The following is a 17,833-nucleotide window of genomic DNA, read 5'->3' as shown; positions in this document are numbered from 1 at the left end:
TGGGTTAATTTAAGATGTAAGAGCTAACTAGGAATACACAAGAGTCATTGGCCAAGTAGTGTTGGAATTAATATAGTTTCTGTATGATTATTCAGGTCTGGATAGCTGGGAAATGAACAAGCAGCCTCCGACTACATGAGACTAAAGTATTGAGAGATGGTAAAAAATTGTACTTGTATGAATTTTTCATAATTTTTCTCAAAGGAGACTAAACAACATTTGTACTCTATGAAAGTATTCCCAATTCAGCCTTTACAGCTCTCTACATGCACCCGGAAGAGGAAAATAAATCACTACCCATTGAAAGAAACACAAAAGGGATCTTGACAATTTCCTTGCTCTTTTCCAGTATGCCCTTAAAATCATCCTGCTTAGACATGTAGAAAGAAAACAACAGCATCCAAGAATATTAAATCAGATGGAAAAAGTCAATTCAATTTCTTCATTAAATGTAAAGTAAGATCACAAACCATCAAGCTAAACGCTTGTTATTGTAATTCACTTCCCTTAAAAATTTATTTCTCATTTATCAAGTTAGGCAGAGCAAAGATTTTCCCAGAATGTGATCAATGTTGTTTATGGCTTGCTGCTGAACTATGAAGAAAATCAAGATTATAAAAGATGAAACTTGATACAGCTCAGACACTCCAATATTACAATGAAGACATTGGTAAGTACTCAGAGACATCCAAAGTGTGCTACTAGAACTGTGCCTGGTTTCAGAGGTTTTCAACAGCAACTTTTGTGTTCCTTAGATCTTAGGAGTTTTACTTGCATCCTAGTGCTGTTAATAATTTTAATGAAAAAAATAGTGCTCCAGATAGGGAGGATCATCACAGTTTAGAAACACTGCAAAATTCCTTCCACGTTGTTTCCTCCACCTAACTATCGTTGTTATACGAGAGTGTGTGTTCTTGTGGGAAAAAAGAAAAATGCCTCAGTGTACAAGGATGTTAATTAACTTATCTGAAAAGCAACAGAAAATGTTTCCAGAGACACACTACAGCCATGCATGTGAACACAGAGTCGAAATCTGTTTGACGAAAAGTTGGCGCTCAGGACGTCCCAGGGTTTCCTTCCCATTCATTTTCTCACGATGTGCATGGTAATTACATTATCATGACAGCTCCCGAATGGAAACGCAAACCAAGCTAAGGCTGTGAAAACACCTGCCCAGATTTCTTCAGCATTATGGAAAAAAGTCATAGCATGGGTATGTAAATAATTTTTAAAACTGCACAAGATATGAGACATTGTTTAAGCACATATTATCAAAGCAGCAGGTATGCCCTTTCAGGTGACATGTATAAGTTTCCAGGTTGTATTTCATTTTTGTAATAAAATCAGAGGGTGCAAATATCAAGGATATAAATAAGGGCAAGATAATTGGAAAACTGGAAAAAATATGTAATATTTACATAATATATATACTAAGTGTATATCATATATACAAATAAATATATTATATATAAGACACATATTATATGTATTATATATAATACATAATATATATTATATTATATGTATACATTTGTATATTACATATTTCATGGATCTATTATAGAATATATATATATATATATATATTACATTTGCTGGGGGGAAAGTCCAGAATGTCAGATGATAACTTCTAAGAGTTGGTGTTCTCTTTCTGTCTTGTGGGGCTCCAGAAACTGAACCCAGGTCATCAGGCTTGGAGACAATAGTCCCCTCACAAACTGAGTTATCTGACAAATACTTGAGTGTGTCTGTGTGTGTGCATGCAGGTCATTGTATGCACCTGCATGTGTGTGCACAAGTGTGTGTTTGGGATGAAGTGGATATTATTCTGTATGGGCTAGAGGCTTCCATGTCAATGAAGAAAATCCTGAACATCTGATCTTCCTGCTTTCATCTGCCACATTCTAGGATCACGGTATGTGCCAAAATCCCTAATATAACATTTATTTAAACTTGTGAGAGACACTTCAATTTTGTGAGTCAAATAAGAAAAAGAAGCAAATGTGGGGAATCTTTTGATTGTCTTCTTCACTAAAGATATAGAAAGGATGAGAAATACATTTGTATACACCCTTTCCCCCCAATATACTCATATACACAGAGGGGTGGGGAGAAATATATCTTAGGCATAAAATCCAAAATCTTCATCTGCAAATTAAAGTGTTCTTTCTGGTGATAGAGGAATTTAGACTCTGGGAGAACATAAAATATATCAGTAGTAGCGTAGGGTATAGAAAGCAGCATATGTTTATTCTTTAGATCTAAACCACACTTATATGTGGAAAGCACAAAGGAAGTGTGACAGAATTCTATTATGGCAAAGAGTTAATTCCTATTTATTTGTTTTCCTGTGGGGCTGCTTCTCTTTAGTCCAACTTTTCATCTGTGTTACAAACTTTTACCATAAATGCCAAAGAATAGCAGCTATTGTGTAGGAAAAGAAAGGAATTGGGTTTTTAATCAAGAAATTAGAAGCTCCCTTGGAAATAACTAAGAAAGGAGAATGTCTCCTATTTTATTCTTTTGCAAAGTAGAAAACTGTGGGGGGGGGGGGAAACCAGGTCTTCATAAGAGGATGTTAGTAGCAAGAAAATGCAATTATTATGAGGACAATTTCTTTTCTCAGTAATGGGAATGGAATCTTCCATCTGGTATGGAAAAGAATCTCCTTAAAGACAAAGACCTTCTCAACAGGCTTCTGGTCTCCTCCATTAGAAGCAGTTTTGATGAACACAGAGAAGACAAGTGACAAACTGATTCCAGGATGATGTCATTAAGCCACAGTGATGGGCGGAATAGATGGACAGAAGGATAATTAACGGAATAAAAGGGTCAAGAATGTGACATTCCACAGTATTGTGTACTCAGTGTGGATTCTAAAACGTGCTGGAAAAGCGGAGGGAGGCTGAGCGACAGAGAGACAGATGGAGAAAGACTGACTGATATAAGAAACTTGCAGTTTTAATGGCAAGATAGGAAAACCAACAGTTAAGACGGACAGAAGTCGTAAGCTTTTCTTAAAAAAAAATGTATACAAATTACTGTGCAATATTAGGCTAAGGCGATAAAAGGACAGATTCGGGCAAATACCACTGCATGCTATTTTCTGAGTTTTCATTTAGGATCTGATGAACTGCTGAAGAGGGGATGAATGTTTGAGGCAAGAGCAAGCGTGCTAGAGTGGCCACTTGAGTGTAGACACGTGTGATACCTGATGTGCGGGACCAGAAGGAAGAGATGCTCAGAGACAGAAGAATGCAGTCATTCATTCTGAATACATCTAAATCTTCTCATTAAGAGCAAACCATCTGCCTTCAACAACAGGGACTCCCTGCCTTCCTGCTTCCAGCTGGTGTCTAACCCATTTTCCAAAGAATCCTCTCTCTCTCACATTGAAATCACTCAAGAAGTTTCTCTCCATACTTATAATAAAATCCAAGGCGTTTCTGGCTCATCATCCTCCCCTGCTTCTCTCTCTCTCTCTCTCTCTCTCTCTCTCTCTCTCTCTCTCTCTCTCTCTCTCTCCCTCTCTCCATTTCTGGCTTCTGTCTCTAGTATACTTTCCCTACACGATCCAGCTTCCTACTCCAAACTATTTTCCATCTTGTTTCCAGGCCTCCCTTTTACATAACTAGAACCTGGTGCTGTCTTACTCAGATTAAATCGCATCTTTTCTAGAGGCCAAAAATGGATTATTCTATCCAAAGTGAACCTCTTTCTTTATTGTATGTATGAAGGATGGATACATGTTAACAAGGGGTGATATATATATATATATATATATGCAATATATATGTACAGATAGATGTGTTCATGTTAACAATGTACATACAGATGAATGTATGTTAGCAAAAAGTGATATTTGATTGCACATTTACTTATTTTGAAACAGTTTCATGTATCTCATGGCCTCAAACCTGCTATTTAGTAAATGATGATCTTGAACATGTGATCCCTCCACCTCCTCCCTCTGAGGGCAGTGGTTACAGGAATATTCTACCACACTTGAGTTTTACACGGAGGTGGAGATAGAATCTGGTGCTTCAGACAGGTTAAGGAAGGACTTTATAAACTAAACTAAACTAAACTACATTCCCAGGTCCGCATGTTATTACTTACGGCTTGCCTTTTATGGTCCTTACAATAATAACTGCTGAATAATTTCGTCCTCCATTCTTCCTGCTCGTTAAGGGGAGGAGCATCAATTGGCCTTGCAGCGCCCCTCCCACCTAAGCTCAGAAAGAGAAGTCATTTCCTTAGAACTCTTGAACTTGCTTGCCCTCTGAGGAAGAAAATACTAAAAGGCACTCTTCATTCCAAACCACCGAATACACTCACACTCATCTTTTCGATGAGAGAGAATTTACCACAGCTGCAGAGAAGTCCTGTCTCACCTAACACAGACTCATTTAAGCTTCCCCATTCAATAATCTCACGACAATAACGGCAATCTTTTAGACTTCACCGAAATTTATACCTCACGAGTTTTCACTTCATTTCTTTCTACATCACCAAGTTCTAAGTCCACTAAGGCAAGTAAGCCTTCTTTTATTTCAGTCTCTACGTGATAACTTCTAGAAGAGGACATGGCATCTAACTGGTACCCAGAGAGTATTTACTGGTTGGAGGGAAGAAAAAAAGTTCCATTTGTCTTTATAATTTGATGGCATATGAGTTTTATTTTTTTCTGAAAGCTCTAGTTTCAGGGAGTTTTCCGGTGGTCTCTCCTCTCTAGGCACCTTAATTTACTTCCGATGCTGTTTGGAAGGAATACAAGGAGAGTTTTCATTCCTGAAACTCAGCAGGAATGAGCTTGGCATGAACTCTTCGATCATGAGCCTTTGCTGCCTCCTAGACTTCCCCAGAAACAAGCGTAGCAGTAAGCTGACAACTTATCCAATACAGAACGTCTGGAGTAGGAGTTATAAAACGATTTTCATACCTTTTCTTCCCTGTTGCCTAATACACTTGGGGATTCATTGGAAATACTGTTTCATTCACTGAACCTGGCAGCTCCAGGGCACAAAAGGATTGGAAAACTTTAGAATCATCTTGAGGTTTCCTCTCATTTTTCTTTGCTCTCCCTCTCTCCCATTGTCTCCCCCAACACACACACACACACACACACACACACACACACACACACACACACACACACACACACACTTGGTAAAGTTCGGAAAAAGGCAGAAAATGTGGAACAACAATTTTAAAATACCACTTTATGGTATTAATTTGTTACTGACAAGAAATTTAGCTGTGTGTCTCATGCTTGGAAAGATTCCCTTCTTCAGTACTTCCTTGGTCATTGCCTTCTTGAATTGTTGCACACGCACTTGAGGCAGAACCCAGTCCCCAAATGCAACCCCTCGAATGTGCGTGTAAATACAGCTCTTTACAGAACAAGAATACGGGATGGGCATCAGACTTAGTACATCTCCCTGGGGATTACACGTACATGGGCTCTTTCAGGGAAAAGCTTTGGTGAGAACCCTTAAGTAAGCTATACTTCAGTACTGAATATGTGTCTTGAGATGGTTTATACCAGTTTTAAATAGGTGTTTGGCTGGTCATATAGAGAAGAAAACTTGAGAATTTTTTTTTCCAGAAGTAGAACCCAGGTATTATACTTGCTAGCTCAGCCTTCAGAGATGTAGACTGAGCTACATCTCCGTCTAAAGCCCTTTGGTTTGGGAACAGCATCTCGCATGTCACACAGGCTAGCCCTGAAGTTGTTCGGAAGTCCACACTGACCTCCAGCCGTTGTTTTAAATTTAATTTTGCTACATGTTTATTTTTCAAGGAAAGGAACCTTCAATGTCATATCTAGTTATCTGCAATTAGTACAATTAGATACTATTTGGTGCAGGGATGACTAATAAGGACCACATGACAAAACGTCCAGTTTTAATCCTGGTTCTACCAGAGACGTAGATGTTATTTGTACTGGGCTGTGCAAAATCATGATATAGACAGAAACCTGCATCCAGTAAGCAATGGAAACAAAGGAGTTCTGCGGAGAGTGCCGGTCGATCTCCTAATCCAGTATGATTTTTCCCTTCTTTCTGACTACATGCCGGCCAGTTAGAAGCAATAATTCTTAGTGTCTCTTGTGGCCAAGCTTGGCTATTGTATTGCTTGGCTTCGTGGCAGTAAAATAAAATACATGACACAGACTACTTTTGAAGCTAACAGATGTTGGTTCCGACTTGCAGTTTAGGAGATTCAAGTTCATGATCTCGTCTCTCCACTGGTCTGCTGTTCTCGCAAGGATAACGTGCGGCAGAAGCAAGTGTTGGAACACATACTATCACCCAGAGCGAGAAAAAAGACCATCCATAAAAGTCCTACTCTTGGGAGATCTTTGTTTATTCATCTCTTTTTACAGAATGGTCTCACCATGTAGATAAGACCGGCCTAAGTACTGAGATGCATGTACCATCATTACAGGCATGCGCCATCGTTATTAGCATCTTTATTCTTCAAAGCATGCACCACTATCAGACATGATAGACTGAAGACCAAGCTTTTCCTAGTGAACTTTTGGGGGGACACTCATCTAAACCCTAGAAGCTACACACTACAGTATTCACCAAGAAAGCAAGGATGGAGTGTTTATAACGAATTGACATTTACAACTTGCATAAAGGAAACCCTTATCTGCTAGAATAAAGTCATGACTACAGTCAGCCCTGTTCGTGTCAAAGACAGTAGTGTTCTGGGCAAGCATGGAACTACCAAATAGGGAACATGAGTGCTCAGACTCCATTGTAGGTGTCAGTAGCTGGGCCTAGTCACCATATAGGAGGGAACACAGTACAAAAGAAAGGTGAGTTAGGTGTACGCTATGGGGGGGGTGGGTGGAAATCATGCCTCTAGTTTCAAAAGAAGCTTAATGATTTCCATCTCTCTTTCTTGTACAAGCCACTATATTCTGTAGCTTTTATTCTCTCTCGGAATATGGATAAACGTATCTTTAGCATCGCACCAAAGGGACACATCATTTACTTTCGTTTCTGGCAACTACTAAACACAGATGTACTTTCATGTGTAAGCTTAAGAACAATATGCATGACTCTCACACAGTTGCTCAATGATTTTGGTGGAATCCATCGGGAAGCCATTTTACAAACTCCATAGGGATTCTAAGATGAAACCGAAAATTAAAAAATAAATCCTTTCGATAGAGTTTTCTTAAACAAGACAGGTTTTATCAAATGCTGAAATGAAAAAGAAAGACATCTTGAAAATGAAAAATGTGATAGAGAGAAAGGGCAAGACACAATAAAGGTCAGCCTCCTAGAGGGAGAGGATTAATACACAACCACGAACAAATAAGATTTTAATGAGGCATCTTGAACCAAAGAAGCAAATGAGATAAGCAAGTGTTCACGGGGGTGGGGGCACAGAGAGGAGGGGATCGGGGATGAGAACATGAGGCAACCCGATGGGCAAGCTGCAGGAGAGCAGGAGAGTGAGAACAATGAAAGGGATTTCTTGATAGAGGGAGCCACCATGATGTTAGGAAGACACCTCGTGCTAGAGAAATCCCCAGGAATCCACAAGGATGGCCCTAGCTAAGACTCCAAGCAATAGTGGAGAAGGTATCTGAACTGGCCTTCCCCTGTATTTAGTTTGCTTGGTGAAAACCCTAAGTGTCATCAGAGAACCTTCATCCAGTAAATGACGGAAGCAAATGCAGAGATCCACAGCCAAGCACCAGGTATTGAGCTATCTCATTTGTATTTTAATAAACAAAACTTTCCTGAATACCAGGACACAAAACAGCCACACTAGTCAGCCATACAGGCCAGGCAGTGGTGGCATACACCTTTAATCCCAGCACCCACTAGTTAGCCATAGAGGCCAGGTGGTGATGGTGCATGCCTTTAATCCCAGCACTAGGGAGGAAAATAAGGTGAGGGATGGGATAGGAAGTTGTTCTCTTTCAGGATGAAGATTTGATAGAGGTAAGAGATTGTTAGTGGCACGGCTGCTTTACCTTTCTGATATTCAGGTTGAACCCCAATATCTTTCTCTGGGTTTTTATTATTAATGCTACAACCAAGCAGAGTCCCAGGAGTCCAGTCGAAGAGAAGGGGAAGGGGATATATGAGTAAGAGGGGTCACGATCATGAGAGGGCAATCCACAGAGAAAGGTGATCCCAGCTCGTGGGAGCTCACAGACTCTAGACCAACAGATGGGGAGCCTACATGGTACTGAACTAGGCCCTCTAAAATGTGGGTGATGGTTGTGTAGCTTGGTCTGTTTGAGGGGCCCCTAGCAGTGAGATCAGGATCAATTCCTGGTGCATGAGCCGGCTTTTTGGTATCCATTCCTTATAGTGGGAAAACTTGCTCAATCCTGATGCAGCGGGGAGGGGCTTGGTCCTGCCTCAACTTGACTGAAGTGCCTTGTTGACTCCACATGGGAGGCCTTACCCATTCAAAAGAGGGGAGGGAGGAGTGAACTGTGACTGTTATGTAAAATGAATAAAAAATTAAAATTAACAAAAAAGTTAAATAGCAAGGGTTTTTGTTTTTTGGGTTGATAAAAAATACTGCTATTGTTTATATTTGGTGATTTCTCTGTGGGATTATGAATTGCTCTGAAAATTTTTGAAAGTAATTTGGTAGCCTAGCAACTCTTCAGAGTAAAAATGTTCTTCTTCCTCTCATTAATCACACCTTTAATGTTTTACCTTAGAAGAAAACATGCAGAAAATATTTTATAGGAAGCTCTTGGCCATACTGCAAAGGCAGTTAAAAACAACAAGTAAAATAAATGCTCTTTGCTAGGAAAAAAAATTGACAAAATGATGGCTGGAAGTTGAGTATCTTGCTCTTCTCTAAAATGACCTTTGGTTCTGCTTCACTACCTTCAAAAGCTTATCTAACTGTTAGACTGGTATTTACTGTGCATGGGAGAGTTAAACACGGGCACCTGGGTTTTAGAACAGGCCAGGTAAGACACTGCTGTGTTTGTGTGACCAGCAAACCACCTAGACACTTAAATAGAACACATCAACTTCCTCTGAAGCCTCTCTAATATTATGGAAGTGGTAGAGTTTGGTCAGTGAGATTGATATGTGAAAGGTAACATGAACTTGACAGTCACAGTACGTTAATGTCTTTGGGGGATCTGCTTTGTGGCTGTTATATTTGGTGATTTATATATATATATATATATATATATATATATATATATATATATATATATAAAAGCATGATGTTTTCAGATACAAAAGCAATCTGAACTGCTACGAACTAAAGTTACCTCAGAAAACATCACTGTGCAGCGAACCAGGAAATGGACCTTAGAAGAAAGAGACAACTTATATGACATTAGGATCTTCGTATGGGTCAGGAAACGGCAGGCTGCTTCTTATATCAGTGCCCAGTTAGATTATGGTCAGGGGCGGCTGACAAGCACATTCAAGATCACAGAATCTTCTTACACAAAGAGGTTAACCTTGGCAAAGGACTTTCAATAAGTTAGCTGTAGGAATTTAAACACACGGCAGTGGAAACAGGGCTTTCAATATTAAATTACAACAAATGGGTTTTCTCTCTAAAGGGTATGAATGTGACACTCGTAGGAGGATATGATGTTAGAAATAAGGTACTTCACGGTTATATTTCATTGGATTTCTTCAAGTGTAATTGGTTTCTTTCTTTTCCCCCTCAGTCAGCACATGGGTTTTTATCAATATTTCTGTGATACAAACTGTATCTAGCAAAGTATGACTAGATATAATTTTACTTTTCTAATGTCCCTGAATATTAGATATCTTAATGTCACACTTTAAACATTCAGGACATGGTAACAATCTTCTGGAATATTAAGAGTGTTCATCACCTTTCCGACTTCATTATTAGTATAATGTGGTGTGAAAATGAAGACATAAAAAACGAAAAGAGTGGAGACAGGAAGATGCTATTTCTCACTGTTTCTATCACAATTCAAACTGGGTCCCCTACCAACTCCAATCTTAGCATGTGTGCACTGGGTCTTGAAAATGTGGGGTCCAAAGAGATCATGGGCAGAAGATCCCCTTAAGATAAAAATGGGTCAGCTTGGTTGCTCTTTTCTGGCCCAACTCCAGAAGGTGCCCTCTGCTAACTCCACAGGCGACACCCACCAGAAAACCTGTCAGACCTCCTTCCTCTCCCCGCCCCCGCCTCTCTGTCGATCCAGCCCTCCAGTTTCAGTCTAGCTCTGCAGTACAACACCCTTAGCAGCTTTCCCTTCTACCATACCATTCCAGTTCCCATCTACTGCGGATCCCAAAGATCTTCTCCTTCTAACCTTCCTCCACCAATTCTTCCTTTTTCTAGCCTCCAAATCCAGCAGGTACTCCCTACTAACCCAAAGGCCAAGCCTTCCAGAAAATCAGGTAGGCTGCCCACAGACTATCTCTTCTGTCTCTGTCTCTGTGTCTCTCTCTGCACTCCTAGTTCCAATGCCCCAGTCTCTTCCTCGACTATGCAGTAGAGTACCCATGGTAAGTGGTCCATTCCCCAACCACCCATCTCTTGTGGATCCCACAGATCTGCCCCCTTCTACCCTTTCTCTTTCCACTTGTTGCTCTGTCTCAGATTGCAACCCTAGCAGGTAATCCTTGCTAGCCTAAAGGCTGCTCCTCCCAGGACAAGCAGGCTGGAGACAGACCCATACCTCTCCTACTGCCCCTGAGATACAATTCTTCCTAGTTTTGTCCCCAGCTAAGGAGCAGAAAATCTGCTATGGTCTCCTTTTCCTCTCTGACTCGATCCCTAAGGAATCACAAAGACTTTCTTCTTCAACCTTCCTTTCTCCAAATCATCCCAGTATTGCCATGCTCCAACACCACCAGGCATTCTCTCTGAACACAAGAGGTGAGCAGGCCAGGGAAACAGGCAACACATAACCTTCACATTCTCCCCAAACCCGGGAAGGAAACAGAAAGCAGAAAACAAAATGCCCATCCGCCAAAGACAAATCCAGAAATTAGCACCTAGACCTATAATCATCCTCATCCCAGATGCATAGATATCAGTGTAAAAACATAATTAAGAACAGCCAGGGCAATACGTTACCAATAATGTCCACCTATCCTACCACAGCAACCCCTGAATATTCCAAGATAGCTGAAGCATAAGAACATGACCTTAAAACCAACTATATGAAGATGATGAAAGATCTTAAAGGATGAAATTAATAAATCCCTTAACGAAATCCAGTAACCACTAACAGGGTGAAGGAATGAATAAATCCTTTAAGGAAATCCAAGAAAACAGACAATTGAAGGAAATTAATAAAACTGCTCAAGACCCAAAAATGAAAATAGAATCATAATAAATACAAATATAAATTAAGGGAATTTTTGAAATAAGGGACTTGAACAGGAACTACAGAGGAAAGCTTCACCAACAGAATACAAGAGATGGAAGAGAGAAACTCAGATGTTGACGATACAATAGAAGACATGAATACATCATTCAATTAAAAATTTAAATCTAAAGAAAAACTCTTGGCATAAAATGTGCAGAAAATCTGGGACATTATGAAAAGAGCAAAAGTAAGAATAATAGGAACAGAGGAAGGAGAAGAATCCAGCTCAAAGGCCCAGAAAATATTTTCAATAAAATCATAGAAGAAAACATTTCTCACCTAAAACAAGGAGATGCCTATAAAGATAAAAGAAGCATGCAGAACACCAAATAGAGTGTGCCAGAAAAGAACTTCCCTTAGCACATAGTAATCAGGATATTAAACATACAGAACAAAGAAAGAATATTAAAAGCTGCAAGGGAAAGAGATAAAGTAACGTATAAAGGTAGCCCTATTAAAATTATACCTGACTTCCCAATGGAGATTCGTAAATCCAGAAGGGCCTGGACAGATGTGCTGCAGACTCTGAGAGATCACAGATGCCAGCCACTACTACTATTCCAAACAAAACTTTCAATCACCATAAATGGAAAAAATAAGATATTCCATGATAAAGTCAAATTTAAACAATATTAATCTACAAGTCCAGTCCCACAGACAGTGCTAGAATGAAAACTCCAATCTAAGGAGGATAGCTACATAACTGAAAACAAAGAAAATAATCTCACACCAGTACAATCTAAAAGGAAACATTCATGTGTGTTCACATGAATGTGTGTGCATTTACACACACATACACCAGCATCACCACTGACAAAAACTACAAAACACAGGAATCATCAACTTTTGGTCACTGACCCCTTTCAATATCAGTGGTCTAAATTTTCCAATAAAAAAGAAACAGACTGACAGAATGGATGTGAATAGAGGACCAATTCTTCTGCTGTAAGAAAGAAACACATATCAACATCAGAAACAGATGTTACCCTCGGGTACAGGGTTATAAATATATTCTAAGTAAATGGACCTAAGAAGTAAGCTGGTGTGGCCATTTTAACACTTAACAAAAATAAACTTTAAATCAAAACTAATTAAAAGAGACAGGGAAGGACACTCATAGTCATCAAAAGATAAATCCACCAAGATGATATTTAAGTTATTAACATCTGTGTCCCAAATGCATAGGCTCCCAAGTTTGTAAAAGAAACATTACTAAGGTTTAAATCACAGATAGATTGACCCTCACTGACTGTGTCAGAGAGTTTGATACACAGCTCTCACCAAAACACAGCTTATCCCGATAAAAACTAAATAGAGAGATGCTGGAGCTAACAGACCTTATAAATTAAATGCACCTATTAAATATTTACAGAACATTTCACCCAAGGACAAAGGAATATACCTTCTTTTCCGTACCTCATGGAACTATCACTAAAACTGACCACATACTCAGACACAAAGCAAGTCTTTACAGATACAAAAACAATTGAATTAACTCACTTCATCTTATCAGACCACCATGGATTAAAACTAAATATCAGCAACAGCAGAGACCACAAATCGGATATATACTCATAGAAACTGAACAACTTCTGAAAGTGGTGCTGAGAGGCCAATTCATAGTACTATCTACCTACATAAAAAAAAATAGAGAGATCTTATACCAGCATGATGAGCGATTCTCATCAGTATGCTGTGAATATGTTTTATTAAAACAGGCTAATGAATAAATCTGTTTTAGCCAATAGCTTAGAAAAGCAAAGCTGCGTGGAAAATCCAAAGAGATGTATACAGAGAGAGTAGGCAGAGTCTAGGAGACACCATGTAGCTGCCGCAGAAGAAAGACGCTCACCAGAAACTTACCAGTAGGCAACAGCTTTGTGGCGATACACAGATGAATAGAAATGGGTTCATTTACGATGTAAGAGTTAGTTAATAAGAAGCCTGAACCATTGGCCAGTGTTGTAATTAATATAGCTTCGGTGTGATTATTTGAATCTGGGAAGCCAGGAAATGAATGAGCTGGCCAGGAAAAGGGAGCGCTTACACCAATCATAAGTCAACAGCACACCTGAAAGCCTAGAAGAAAAGAGAGTAATCTCACCTAAGAGGAGCAGATGCCAAGAACTAGCCAAACTGGGGACAAACATCAATAAAGGAGAAACAACTAGAACAACACAAAGAATCAATGAAACAAAGAGTTGATTCTTTGAGAAAATCAACAAGACAGTCACTAAAAGTCTCCTAATCAAAAAAAGAAAAAAAATCACAGAGACAGAGGGTTTTATTGCAGAATTCTACCAGACTTTTAAAGGAGAGTTAATGCCTCAAATTATTCCACAAAATAGAACCAGAAGAAGCTTTGACCAATTAATTTAATTTTATGAGGCCACAGTTACCCTGATGATGAAGACTCAACAAAGAAAGAGAATTACAGACTAATTTCCCTTATGGACATAGATGCAAGAATATTCAATAAAATACTTATAAACCGAGTCCAAGAATACATCAGAGAGATCATCTACTATGATTCAGTAGGCTTCATCCCAGAGATGTAGGGAAGATTCAATTTAGAAAAAAAATAGTATATATAACTCACCATATAAAGAAATATTCAGACAAAAACCACAATATCATCTCATTAGATGCAGAAAAGGCCTTTGACAAAATCCAATACCCTCTCATGATTTAAGAAAAAAACTGGAGCGATTAGGGATACAAGGGACATATTTAAACATAATAAAGGCAATTTGCAGCAAACCTATATAGCCAAAATCAGATTCAATGGAAAAAAAACTCAAGGCAGTTCCACTGAAACAAGACAAGAAAAAAGACAAAGTTGTCCATTCTCTCCATATTGATTCAATACAGCACTTTATTCAATATACAGTTTTAGGTAGAGCAATAAGACAACTGAACGAGATCAAAGCAGATACAAATTAGAAATAAGTCAAAGTATTGTTATTTGCAGATGATACGATAGTATATATGTGACCCTAAAAATTCCACTAGAGAATTCCTATAGTTGATAAACACATTTATCAAAGTATCTGATAGACTATTAATTAAATAAATCAGTATCCCTCGTGTGTGTGTGTGTGTATGTGTGTATGTGCGTGTGTGTGTGTGTGTGTGTGTGTGTGTGTGTGTGTGTGAGAGAGAGAGAGAGAGAGAGAGAGAGAGAGAGAGAGAGAGAGAGAGAAAGGGACTGAGAAGTAAATTAGGGAAAAAACACCTTTCACAATAGCCTTAAATAATATAAAATATCTTGAAGTAACCTTAACCAAACAAGTGTGAGACTTGCATGATAAAATTTTCAAGTCTCTGAAGAAAGAAATAGAGGATTATATCAAAGATGGAGAAATCGTCCATCCTCAGGGATTGGTAGGTTTAACATAGTCAAGATGGTCATTCTACCAAAAGCAATATACAGATTCAATGTAATCCCCATCAAAAATCCAATGCAATTTTTACAGATCTTGGAAAGATAATTTTCAACTTCATATGGAAAAACAAAAAACCCAGGATAGCTAAAACACCGCTAAACAATAAAACAATTGCTGGAGGTCTCACCATTCCTGATTTCAAGTTATACTATAGAGCTACAGCAATAAAAACCTCATGGTATTGGCATAAAAACAGACACACTTATCAGTGCAATCAAACTGGAGACCTGGGCATAAATCCACATTATGTACACCTGCTTTTTTGATAAAGCCAAAAATACACACTGAAAAAAGAGCATCTTCAACAGATGGTGCTTGTCAAACTGGATGGCAGCATGTAGAAGAATGCAAATAGATCCATACTTATCATCCTGGATAAAATTCAAGATGGGGTGAATCAAAGATGTCAAAATAAAACCAGATACACTGAACCTGATAGAAGAGAGAGTGGAGAACAGGCTTGACCGCATTGGCACAGGAGATGACTTTCCGAACAGAACACTGATAGCACAGGCACTCAGATTAACAAATAATAAATTATTAATTAATAAATCGGACCTCATAAAACTGAGAAGGCAAAGGACACTGCCAACAATACAAAGTCACAGCCTACAGAAGAGGAAAAGATTTTACTATCTCCATATAAAGGACTAATATTTAAAAGATATAAAGAACTTAAGAAACTATATATTAAAAACCAATAATACAATTAAAGAATGGGTACAGAACAAAACAGAATTCTCAACAGAAGAATCTCAAATGGCTGAGAAACACTTAAAGAAAAGTTCAACATCCTTAGCCAACAAGTAAATACAAATCAAAACTACTTTGAGATTCCATCTAATAACTGTCAGAATGTCTGACATCATTAACACCAGGGACAACTCATGCTGGTGAGGGTGTGGAGCAAGGGAAACACTCCTTCATTGCTGGTAGAACTGCAAACTTGTACAGCCACAATGAAAATCAATATGATGGTTCATCAGAAAGTTGGGAATCTATCTATTCCAAGATCCAGCTATACCACTCTTGGGCATAACACCAAAGGTCATTCAATCCTACTACAATGGTATTTACTCAACTATACTCATTGTGGCTTTGTTCATAATAGCCACAAGATGTAAACAACCTAGATGTCCCTTAACAGAAAAATGAAAAAAGAAAATGTGATACATTTTCATAGTGGAATCTCACTCAGGTTCAAAAAATAAATGGCATCATAAAACTTACAGGCAAACAGATGGAACTAGAAAAAAAAATATTCTGAACTAGGTATCCCAGACCAACCAAGAAAGAAAAATAAAAAGTATTTCATTCTACATGGATATGAGTCATTACATAAAGGATTACCAACTACAAGTTAAAATCTATAGACCCGGAGAGATTAGGTAATGAGGAGTGGTCAATGGCAAAATAAAATAGATTATAGATTTTACAGGCAGACTGATCGTGGATGAGGATGGAGTCCTCATCAGGAATCAGGCGGGGGTTGTGATGAGCTGGGGGAATAGAGTATGGACACAGGTGGCTAGAATTGGGAGGACTTGGTGTGTAGTGTGGAATCTAAAACAGGGGAAATTGCCTGGAATTTGTGAGGGTGATTCTAATGAGAAGTCTTAGTAATGGGGGATATTGAGTCTTAACTAGCCATTTCTTGTCACCAAACAAGGCTTCTAGTACCTGGAATGAGCATTTGTATTAAATTGAGCTGTTGGCTTAGGCGGTCCCATGTGAACCTCCAAGCAACCAAGCCTGATGCTAAGAAAATGGGTTGCTTTCCACAAACTGACAGTGGGGCCATACTGCAAAGGACAATACTCATACAAATTGTTTTACATGGAGAAGAGGAGATGATGTCTACATGGAGCCTTCATCCCTACACTCTAGTCTCTTTGGTGCAGGGAGGTACCCTTCAGGCTTCTGAAAGATAAAAGTGGACTCCAACCCAGCCACAAAATCCTTAATTTACTATCTGTACTGCCTGTAAAATATGCTAGTGTTATGGTAGCACAGAACTTATAAAAGTAGCCAACCAATGTATGATATGACCTAAGGTTTACTCAACAAAGAAGGAGCCCATACAAGATAAGGAAAAACCAGAGAAGAAATGGTCTAAATGCTACTGGTGACAAAAAAATTAAAAAACTTAAAAAACAAATAAAATGACTCCAAATGACATTCTGTTAGAATCATAAATCAGTGTCTTATCTAGCCAACATCGGAAAGGCTTCCTCTTGCAGTTGATGGGAGCAGATACAGAGATCCACAGCCGGACATTAATCAGAAAGAGAGTCCTTGAAACACACAGCTCTGAATTGGATGTGTCCATCAAATCTCTTCCCAGTAAGAGCTCAGGAAATCCCACAGAGATTGTAAGAGTTGTAAGAGCCAGAGGGGATGGAGGCCACCAGGAGAACTAAGGCCTCTGATTCAATTAAGCAAGATGCTTATGAGCTCACAGGGAATGAACTAGCAAGCACAGGGCCTACATAGGTTTGAACTGGGTTCTCTTTGTAAATAATACAGCTTTTGCTTAGTGTTTTCATGGGACTCCTGACTGTGAGAACAAATGGATCTCTGATATTTGTGCCTCTTGGGACATTTTTCCTCCTGTTGGGCTCCTGCATTGAAGTGATCGTTTTCTTCATCCTATTGTATTTTATTTTGTCATACTTGGTTGTTATTTATGAGAAGCCTGCTCTTTTCTAGGGAGAGACAGAAAGGGTGGTTCTGGAGGGCAGAGGAGGTGGAGCGCAACTGGGAGAAGCAGAGTAAGGGAGAACCATAATCAGAATATAATGTATGAGACAATAATTTATTTTCAATAAAAGGGGAAATGTTTTTAAAGGGGAAGGCAAACTATGATGACAATTTATGATACTGTTTTATTTAAATTGACTACTTTCACAACAACAAGAAAAAAGTAGGCCAGTTTTGAATTCATTATCATTGTTGTCAAATGAATTCCCTTTTTGCTTTCTCCATGACTAAAACCCAAATGGGCCATGTGGCA

General features: G+C 38.8%; 1 protein-coding gene across 2 annotated transcripts in view; it reads right to left on the bottom strand.

Moving 5' to 3' along the window:
* Tmtc2 (transmembrane O-mannosyltransferase targeting cadherins 2) overlaps nucleotides 1-17,833 on the bottom strand; it is a 389,511-nt gene that overhangs the window by 18,082 nt on the left and 353,596 nt on the right. The gene's annotated exons all lie outside the window — the stretch shown is intronic.

This window comes from Myodes glareolus, chromosome 26 (genome assembly GCF_982192425.1).
Source record: "Myodes glareolus chromosome 26, mMyoGla1.1, whole genome shotgun sequence".
Lineage (NCBI taxonomy): Eukaryota > Metazoa > Chordata > Mammalia > Rodentia > Cricetidae > Myodes > Myodes glareolus.
This window is presented reverse-complemented; position numbering and strand designations above follow the sequence as displayed.